At 31.3% G+C, this 11284-nt stretch overlaps 1 long non-coding RNA gene across 1 annotated transcript; it reads right to left on the bottom strand.

The window, feature by feature from the left end:
* Positions 1-247: 247 nt before the first annotated feature.
* LOC150036847 (uncharacterized) lies at positions 248-2745 on the bottom strand. The gene is made up of 2 exons (XR_016529276.1): positions 2138-2745; positions 248-454 (listed from the first exon to the last, which is right to left on the bottom strand). It is a non-coding gene; the product is annotated as an uncharacterized LOC150036847 (long non-coding RNA).
* Positions 2746-11284: the final 8539 nt, after the last annotated feature.

The raw sequence follows: 11284 nt of genomic DNA, 5'->3' as shown, positions 1-11284 counted from the left end.
TAGGATTGAGTTGTTATTTAGGCCTATTCCAGACGTTAGCTTCAGGATATCGCTTGTCTCTATCGAGTCTGTTGTGGTCTGGCATTAGGAGTTAAGCCCATTGCTGACGATTTTCGTCAGGAAAAATGTAAATTTGTCGATGATATTTTTTAAAAAAATTAAATTTACAATTCTAATATTTGAGAATTTGTTCAAAACTCAAACATAAGAGTACAATCAAAACAATCCATTACACATTGAAGTACACTTCGTGCAAAGTCTAAATTTCATTCAAATAAAACAAGTTTACAAGACATTAACTGTTTCATTAAATAGGAAAGTATGTATACATAAGATAGAAATGAAGTTTCAAAGTAGTTTCATCGTAATACATGCATATTTTTTGTGTCAATCATCAAACCTCAAACCAAAAATATAGTCTTCTTTCCTCATGCTTCGACTCGGAAGTATGCACCTAGAGTATAGACAATTCAAGAAATTCAATTAGTTTCAATGATAATACGGATGAAAATAATCTTTCTTAAATAACCATTAAACAATCCTCTCACATCCACCCCAATGGTTAAACTAACTATTCTTCAATACAAGAAACATTCAACTTATTGGTCGAACTTGTACATAAACTTGTTCAAACTTTTGTGAAACATATCGTATATAAAAAATGTCTCCAAACACTCATGAAATTAGGCAAATGCATCAAACAAAGAATGAACAAAACACAAAATGATGTTGCACCTACCTCTTAATTATACCCAAACTCATGACATCATGAGTATAATACCATAAGCTAATGTATATGTACCTTTCAAAACAAATGTGTAGTTCATGACAAGTTATAACATGTATCATTTACAAAAAAAATAGAGGCAACTAGTGGGTTAAATGTTGTAGCCATTCATAGTTCTAGTCCTTAAAAGACTAACATCAAGCAAGTCCGTATCATCTAGTCTTGATTTATACTTGGTTCTCTTTTAAAACATAAGAGACTATTGAACCACAAGAAGCTTGAGTTTAAGGTTTAAAGGGTTCTAATTTAAGTCTAAATTACATCTAACTTTGACACTTAAGCCTCATTTCAACCACTAGAGACTATTCAAACCATAAATTAAACTTTAAATTATGATTTAATGGTTGTAGTTGATATCTTAAAGGAATATTGAGACTTAGGCATACAACAAGTCTCCAACTTTTACTCTTCAGACTTCCACATATATACGAATCATTAACATTCACTTTTACTTAAGCCGGAGATATCTTATGCACATTAGGCATTGAGATTTTGAGGTTTTTTTTTTTTTTTTTCTTTTTCTCAAACTAATATTTTATTTGGGTTCCTCTCAAATGACCATACTATTGTTTAAAGAAGAAGAATTGGTGAAAGTTAATCTATGATATGATTAATGAACAAGACAAAACAAACATTTTATCTTGCTCCAACATAAAAATAAAATATAGGGCAATTGGTGCCTAAAATTTGGAATTGATGTTTATTTAATCCCTAAAATTTTAAAATGCATTTTAGTTCCTTCATGTTTACTAAATGCTTCTAAATTGTCCCTAAATTAACTCACATCATATGTGTGTTGATGTGGATATTAATCTAATTGATGACATCTAAATTTCATTGATTAGTTTTTCCAGATAAGTTGGAAAATGAACTAAAAATTAAACTAAAAAAGGACGTTAAAGCATCTAAATGATATTCTCCTTTGCTTAAAACAATATATATAGAAGGCATGCTCATAGTGAAGAAGCATAGATTTTAGTAGTTTTACTTCATCAAGTTCATCCTTAGCCCCTTTCTCTTAGTAATGGTAGATACCTTTCAAAGCTTATAAAAACTCAACCTTCAAATAGTATTCAACTTTGTATATACAAACAATTTTTTAGATTAGAAATGACAGTTTCGCGGTAACATACTATACCCTACCTTTAAGAATATGAAACTCTATTATTGTACACAAGAACAAATTTGAAAAACATTTGAAAACAATCCAGCATGTAAATAAACTTCAATTCAGGAACTAAATAACATTTGAATACAAAAATTGAAAGAATCGATCAAAAACTAAATAAAAAGGGCAAACACATAGTTTTATCACTTCGAATAAATTTGAGAAATTTAAGCATTTTGTACCAAATTAAGGGATGGAAAGAGGCAGCAATGACGGTCTGATGGCAACAATGGCGGCAACAGACCTTAGCTTCGTGGAGGTTAGTGACTGCGAAACCTTTCTTGATGGCCGATTAGGGCTTGTGACCGGCGGATTGAGAATAGAAAAAGGCCGATTGCGGCTCCAAAGTGGCGGATCGGCAGATTAGCGATAGAAAGAGACCCAACAGAGGAAAGAGGTGGCGGCGGATTAGGGTTGGAAAGGAAAAAAGTGAAGAACGGCCGCGAAAAGAGAGAGAACATGAAGTGCAAAGATTAGGGAAGAAGAAAGGGTTTTAATTTTTTTAACAATTCACTCCCGACACTTATTTAAAGCATCGAAAAAAACCTTTTCTCCCGACGGTATAAAGTAACCGTCGACAAAGTATTGACGCGATTTCAATCTCACGCCACCATTTGGAGTATGTTTCCCGTCATAATAACCATCGGGATTTCTTTAGCTATCGACATTAATGATTAATCCTGATGGTATGTGTATGTCGTCGAGATTGAACATGTTATTGCCGACGACGTATGTTACTTGTCGGATGACCAGCTCTGGATTTTATAACCATGAGGAGATAGCTTTTTTGTTGTAGTGAGAAGACAACCGTATAATTAGTTGTCACATCACCAATCACTAAATAATAGAGAATTAACAACACGGATTAGAATGGACAAAAAAATATTTTAGGGACTGAAATAGAATAAAACTCAAACTTTAGGGACTAAAAGAAGATTTAAACCAAGTTATTATTATTAAACAAATTTCAATAAAAACTAGCTTCACATTACGAATTTAAATATTCTTAAAATAAAAATTATGAAATTTAAGATTTATTGAGAGTATATAAACTTAATATAAAATTTTAAAAGAACATGATGAAAAATGATATTTTAAAATTTCTTAGTTTTCTAAAATAAAACATAATGGTGGCAGAGAATTTGGTGAGGATTCAATGCGACAAAAAAAGTTGGAGGTTGAGATGAGGTGGTAATTGTAAGGGATTTAGAGGAGACAATTGTTGTAATCGCAACTATGTTAGGAAATTTGATGCCACTACTACAAAATTTACCTTACTTAATATCAAGTAAAAGATTAAAAAGCGAAGATAGATAGTTTTATGATATTTTTATGTGAACCATTACTTGATACATGGTCACATATAAGAAGTTACATATTTTTTTTTCAAATAAAATATAAAAAATAATTAGTTAATAATATTTTTTCGAATAAAATAACACAGCTATGATATTTTCAAATCCTAGCCCACTCTTCGTGCGCACTCGTCTTCACTTTGCTTCACTCCGCCGCTCGCTGACTCTTCGCGCACCGCTCGTTTTCACTCTTCTTCGCTCCACCGCTCACCCACTCTTCGCTCGCTCCGCCGTCTGTTAGTCTTTAGTGCCGCTACGAACTGGTCGTCCACTGAAAAAAACGTTCAGCGCTTTCTTCCTCCGTTGGTCTTCAACGCCACTGGTTGACGCTTCTACTTCAGCACCGTCATCTGTTGATTCAGCTTCAGTGCTCCTTTTCGTTTGTTCAGCGTGTCCGTCCGTGTCTTTCATGTTTCAACCATTTGCCCGTATGTTACTTTGTGGGCCGACTCAACGTCGACATTCTTGAATCCACAATTTTCGATTTACGTCGCCGCGAGTGATGAGGTTAGTTTTGAAAATATTTTCCTCTTTTTTATTTTTCATTTTTGTTGCTGTAATCGAATTTCAATTTCAATTTACATTTTCCATTTTTTTTCCTTTTTTTTCCTACGCTTGGTGCTCTTCCTGATGCTATGCTGATTGACAGTACTTGTTGCTTATTTTCATTTTTCTCTTCTTTATTTCTTTTCAACTTTCATGGATTTTGACATGTAATCAAGATGTCCGGCAAAATCAAATAGTTTGGCTCATACCTTTTGTCGAGAACGCGATCGTTTTGATTTTTGAATTTGAGATATGGTTCTATTTTTATGATCCAGGCGAAGGCTATATGTATTAGTAAATCGGGTTGGGGTCTATGGAAAATTGGTGATAGATCTATATTTTATTTATATTTTTCATTTGTTCATTTTCTCGTGAACTGTTTGATCGTAAGAACGTAGTGGAAATGGAACTAGAATTGTTAAATAGAATACGTCATAAGAATAATTCTTTTATACTAGCATTACAGGCAAGACAAGTATTTTATGTTGAGGATCCAAGTGATGGTCGATGGTCTATTGTTCTTACTCCACCACAAAGAAATTTTGAGGATCAATACAATGACGATGAACTTGGAAATACTCCTTTACATTGTCAAGGAATGCCTAAAGCTATGTTAGATATTGAATCTAGAATTGATTTGGATGGAAAAATTTCAACATATGTACGAGTTGATTGTGAAGGCACATGGATTCCTAAAGAGTAAATATATGGGTAGGTTTTCACTTACTAATTTTTATAATTTTGTTGTATCTGACACCAAACTAAACTTTATTCTATTTTTTAGGATAATTCGTACACCATGAGATAGCAAGTGATGAGGACTTGGAACTTGGTTTGGATGATGTCAAAGAAAGTTTGGATGATGTCAATGAAAATATGGAACTGAAGCAAGATGAAATACCAAACAAAAAGAAAAGGCGAATGTAAGGACTGACTGTTATGTATGAGGTAACAAAAATTAGGAGTGTATGGTAGAAAAAGTTGGTTGAATATAATAATGATGGAGTACCGATTGGAGACAATGGATATAAGTTAAAATCTTTCATTGAACTACTTTGCATCATCATATCCCGATTACATGTACATCTTAGAAGTGTGTACCGACTGACTTAATGGAAAAACTGTTTAATATTGTTGATGTATGTATATTTTCCTTTGTTGATGTATTATATTAATATTTTACTTGAAAAGTAATAATCAAGTATTTTAAATATTTAGGATGCTTTCATAATTGATGGTAGAACTAAGAAGGCTATACTCAAAACTGCAGGCATTGCATTTCATCAATTAAAGTCTTGGTTAACGACACAATATATTATCCCTTTTATGAATGAACCCCAACTTTTATTACACCCACCTTCAATGTACTCCACATAATTGAAACACATCATTGGCAAGAGTTTGTCGAATCGAGATTATCTCTAAAGTTCGAGGTATTAAACTTTTCATTAAGAACATCAATATTTGTCACTTTCTTGTCATTTTTATTTTGAACTATTAAATTTATATAGAAAGTGAGAAATTAACAATAAGCACGAAGAAAAAAAACAAGTATAATCATCGGATGTCCAAAAGAGGTTATGTGAATCTTGCGAGAAAATGGAAAAAATATTCTTAAATTTAACTATTTTACAAATATTCTTATATTTAACAATATGTTTATTATACAGAAAAAATTATCTTCGTCCATAAAATGTGATTTTGGACAAGCTAATATGTGGAAAAAAGCTCGGACAAACAAAAAAGGAGAATATGACAATGGGGATGTCCAACAAGTCGCCAATTGAATAGTAAGATTACCAATGTTACATTTGCATGAAATCATTATAATATTTTATATGTGTTATTGAATATATATAATTTCCATTTAGGATGAGATCATAAAGAATGGAGATCCACTTTCTAAAAAAGATGATTCACCTAATGATATTTTGACTCAAGCCTTGGGTACTCCAGAATATGGTAGAAGCGTACGTGGGGTGGGTGGTTTCATTACACCTATTGTTTACTTCCGTACAGCGAAAAGAGATGATACTAACAAAAAATTGTTGATGAAAATGAAGTACTTCGTAAGCGCATTAAAGAGTTGGAAGATCAAATTCAAAACACGCAAAGATCTGAGCATGGTAGTTGCTACAAGAATAAAATTCGAAAAAACCAAAATTCAAATGTTGAGGTCACAGTTAGTTTCATGTTCTATCTTATTTAATTTATGGATTAAGGTTACAACTATTAGTTATGATAATTTTTAACTTGTTTAATTTGTATTGTTATATTTATATCATAGGAGAAGGAAGTTGTTAGTGCATCAACCATACATGGGGAATGGAAGAAGGTAAAGAAGATGGAAGCTATTAGTGTATAACCGATCTTGAAGGTGAATTTTATTATGAAGTAAAATTATGAGGTAAATTTTCTATTAATTACTTATAAAATTTATAACTTGGTGGTTTCAGGAGAAAGTTTTAGAGGATGCGGAAAAGGAGAAGGAAGTGATCGCTATTACTGTACCACCGATCTTGAAGATGAATTGTATAAGTCTCATGTTCTTCTATCTTATTTAGGAATGAACATTTTACTCCTGTTCTATCTTAATTGTGTTAGGAAAAAGCTTCAAGAACGATGCCGAGAGAGAATGAAGTTACTAGTGCACCATCAAATTTTCAATATCCTTGAAGTCTATTCTTAGGTACGCTAAAAAGGTAATGGTTGATGGAATAAGTATTTCCTTCCAACTACCTGTTGAGCTATTTGGTTTTGGTCGAAAGAGTTATGTTCTGCGAGAAGATGTGATCGAATTTTGTTGCATGCAAAAAGTGAAGACTTTATCAATGGTGGCTTATATCGCACAAATAAATTTATTTGTTTATGATATATTATCATTTTATTAATTAGTAGTAAGTTAATGTGTCCGATCTATTAGTGTGAGTACCTACACTCATTCATTGTTGATTCAAATAAAAGGTTTAAGTACATTTTTGTAGATCCATCTCTTATATATGCGGGCCAAAATACTCGAGAAATTAGAGCTCGAAACCTTTGTAGTAGATTTATGGCTTCCGAACACGATCAATTAATTATTGCTCCTTATAATCTCGGATAAATATAATTAGTTATTGCTCCTTATATTCATGTTCTACCTTACTTCTTGGGTGACTTAAAAGCAAAATCACTTCTTTTTTTTTGCCTTTTTTTTCAATGTAGAATTGTGTTGGGATCATTGTACTTGAAAGTTCCTAATACTCATGTTCTACCTTAATATAATGAGCTACCTTCATGTTCCATACTAATTAGTTGTGTATTTTTTTTAGTGATCATTGGTCGTTAATTGTTCTTAATGCGTATGGTGACGTGGTATACTATCTTGACTCATTAGAATAAGTTCGCGAGAAGATATCAAATACATAACAAATATGTAAGCTAACTTTGCTCTTTTTTTTTTTTTTTTTAGTAAAGTTTATTTCATTTTGAATATTATACTACTCTTTGACGAATGTAGCGCAATGACAATTTTTCAGTCTCAAAAGAATTTACAAAAAACTCGAAAAACCACATTCTGGAAAAAGAAAATTAATAGAATGATGTTTATTCAGTGCATCTGTATGATATGTATTAATTATTGGCTTTGTATTGTAGTGTCCTTTACAAGTGGGAACTGTCAAATATGGGTATTATGTTATGAGATATATACAATAAATCGTGACTAAAGAGAAAAATATTATCACGGATGAGATATGTGTTTAAACTACTTATATATATTGTAACATTATAAATAGTGCAAATAGTGTAAATAATATATATTTGACTTTTTATGTTTTATAGATTGATACGAGGAGTTCGACTCGCAACTTGAATTAGATGAAGTACGTGCGGAATGTGTTGAATATTTAGGTCGTTATACCTGATGGACTTCCTATAAATTTTGTGTATATCGCTACATGGGAATGCCCAAAACTTTTTTTTTTTTTTTTTTTTGTAAATGTTTTGTCCATCCATTATAGGTTATATAATTCAAATAAAAGTGTGGTGGAGGATATAATTTTAGTCTTGTGATTTTTGGAATATATAGCATATTTGGATTGATCTTACAATTTTGGAATTATCATATATTGGGTGGGTTGATAGAGTATATATTATTGTGGATTGGTCTTGTAAATTTTGAAATCGTTCATATACATGAAAGGTAATAGAAGAATGGAACTGTTAAGGTACGTTGGATATATTGGGCTGATATGTAGACCTGAAATATGTGCAACTGTTTATTTTAGTTGATGAAATTGTGTTATTGGAAGATACATGCAATTTAGGAAATGAGAAATGCAAAATTAAATTTGAATGTTTAATTTGAAAAAAAAAACATAGATTACATTGGAAACGTGTCAAAAATTAGATTACTTGTCCATTATTTCGTGTCAAGATAAAAATATATTTGACAAATAAAAAAGTCAAGATAATCACATATGATACGTAATAAGTGTCAAGAATTAATACACTTGACATTCATCAGTGTCAAGTATATTTTTTTTTCCACGGAAATTATATCAAGAAATATATTTCTCTTAACGTTTTTTCATAATGAAGTTCTCACATTATACTTGACAGTCGAGTATTTTTTTATAAACGTCAAGTATATCCTTCACTTGACATTGTAAAAACACGTATCCAACTTCTATAATAGCATGCAATGAGAGGCGATAGAGATGGAATGGAAGGAGAAGCCGACCAAAGAGTTATTTAGGTGGTGGTGAGATTTGTCTTGATATGTTTAGATGGTAGTGTTATTCAACCATCAATGTACTTTGTTTTCGATATACTCTCTTATCTATTGGGGTTTGTTTTGGAGAAACAACGTAATTTGTTAAAAAAGAATTCTATGTTTTTTTTTATTATTATTATATGTGCAAATAAGTTTTTACTCTGTGAATTGTAATAATATATAAGTTGCATTAATTCTGCAGTTGCCTCATTTTATTTTTCACGTAGTTTCTTCTGAGTTCCACGTTTTGTTAATTATTTTATTTTTTTGATTCTTTTTGAAAAATAAGTTAGTTAATAATGTCATTGTGATCATTTTTTTGACAAAATGTACGAAAACTTAGAAAAGAGGAAAATAAAATTAAATGAAGGTGAAATAAAATTTAAAACAAAAAAGGTAAATTATAACAAATATACTTGAACTTTTCCATTTATTTCAAAATTATCCATACACTTTTAAAAGTTGCAATATCACCTTTGAAGTTCTCTAAACATTTCAAAACTATGATTAGAATATAATAGAAATCCTTCACTATTTCAAATAAAAATCGAGACTTAGAACTATATAGAGATGACTTAAGATGATGTATTGATAGAATTTTTTTAAGTCAATGTCACATAATATTAAAACTCAATTTTCGTCTAAAATTTTAAAAATTTCTACTCCAAAAATATTTGGGATAATTGCAAACATAGATATCAAACCTAAAATATTAGTAGATGTATTATAAATATAACGAAATTTATATTGTCTGTTAGTGATAAATCATATTGTTGGTCGGAGTCTATTAGATCAACCATATCGCTGGTAAAAATATACCAATTGTAATTTTTTTTTAAAATGATGTTATACATTTAGTTATTATCTCTAACATGCTATCCATGGTAGTTGTCCAAAGTTTTTTTTTTTTTTTTTTTTTTTTTTAAACACATGAATATTTTTCAAATGAATGATAAAGTTCAAGGCCAATATTTTTTTTTTTTTTAATTTCAAGATAAAAAAGAAAAATATAAATAGACAGTTAAAGGAATGATGCAAGCAAAAAATTTAAACTTGTTCCCACTATGTGTCATCTTTTTGCAGAAGAGTTATGGGGTCACCAATTACATAACTATTAACTACACACTGAAAAATAATAATAATCCAAAAGCTAAAAGGGAAAAACCCCCAACTTTGATCTTAGTTTGTCTTGCCACCGCCGCCGGTGCTCTTCTCCGGCGGAGGAACACGGTTCTTACTGCCGCCGGTTCTCCGACGTTGTCGAGAAAGACGGTTAATCTGAGCGCCACCGGCAGCGTTAATAGGCCGCCGTGGATGGCCAGGTTTAGCATTATCGTTGTTGCTCTTTTGTAGACTTGAACTTGAAGCCACCATTTTTCTTTTATCTTTTTTCGTTTTTCTTCTGCAAATTACTTTGAATCTCTCTCTTGATTCTCTAAAATGGGCCTATGGTTTATGAATCTCTTTAATTCAATGGCAACTACTTTAATATTAAGTGAAGATTGTGTGAAATTACTGTCCTGCCCTTTCATTTTTCCACCACTTATTTGTTGAATAAAGAAAGTCTTCCTTTGACTCAGCTTATTCACCAAACACCATTATTGGGTTTGAATAACTCTTCCACTCACTTTTTCACTCATTCTATTGTATGAGAGTCCAAAATGCACTAATTTTGACCAAATCTCTTTTTAGATTCAATTCGACATTCAAAAAAAACATTCTCATAACGCATACTTTTATTGATAAACATCCATTTATGAAATTTTTAAAGGAAAAAACGTTAACATTTCCAACTAAATTTTGCAAACCTAATTAATTTTCAATTTAAAACTTTTAATTTCATGAAATTTAACAAATTTCTCTCTTTGTTATTTTTCAGATTAGATCTCTTTTTATAGTAGGAGGATCTGCTACAAAACTCTATTTAAGAAACTGTATTTAAAAAAATGACCGACATGATAGAGGCCTCTATTTCATTTCTGAAGATACTATCTCTAGGAGTTTGTCTAAGACTAGTTTTTTGTTGTCATTTACAATTTCTAAAAAAGACTATTTATTATGGCATTGTCGCCTTGTTCATCCGAACTTTCCATATATGAAATATTTGTTTCCCCATTTATTTTATAATATGGATATTTCCTCATTGTCTTATGATGTCTGTATGTGCAAAACAGCGTAGGATTACCTTCCCTCTCAACCCTTTCCTAACCTTTCCATCTAGTTCATAGTAATGTTTGGGGCCCATCTAACATTACTAGCTTATTCGGCAAGCGGTGGTTTGTCAACTTTATTGACAACCACACCCATCTTACATCAGTGTTTCTTCTTGCTGATAAGTCAGAATTATTGTCTATTTTTCAACAGTTCAATACTACGGTTGAAACACAGTTCAATACTAATATTGCTATCCTTCGAAGTGACAATGGGTGAGAGTTTGCTAATAACACTCTTCATGAATTCTTGAATTCAAAAAGAATTATCCATAAAAAATCGTGTGCCTATACTCCTCAGCAAAATGGAGTACCTGATTAGAAAAATTGCCACCTTATAGAAGTTGCTCGATCTCTCATGCTTCTTGTGTCCCTTCCCTTGTAACTTTGGGGAGGCATTATTCTCACTGTGGCTCACCTCATCAATCGTCTGCCATCCCATGTTCTTAAGTTCCAGACACC

The sequence above is a fragment of the Benincasa hispida genome, chromosome 4, assembly GCF_027475165.1.
Source record: "Benincasa hispida cultivar pf3 chromosome 4, pf3_genome.v1.1, whole genome shotgun sequence".
Lineage (NCBI taxonomy): Eukaryota > Viridiplantae > Streptophyta > Magnoliopsida > Cucurbitales > Cucurbitaceae > Benincasa > Benincasa hispida.
Note: the sequence above shows the minus strand (reverse complement) of the source record. Positions and strands in the feature narration are given on the sequence as shown.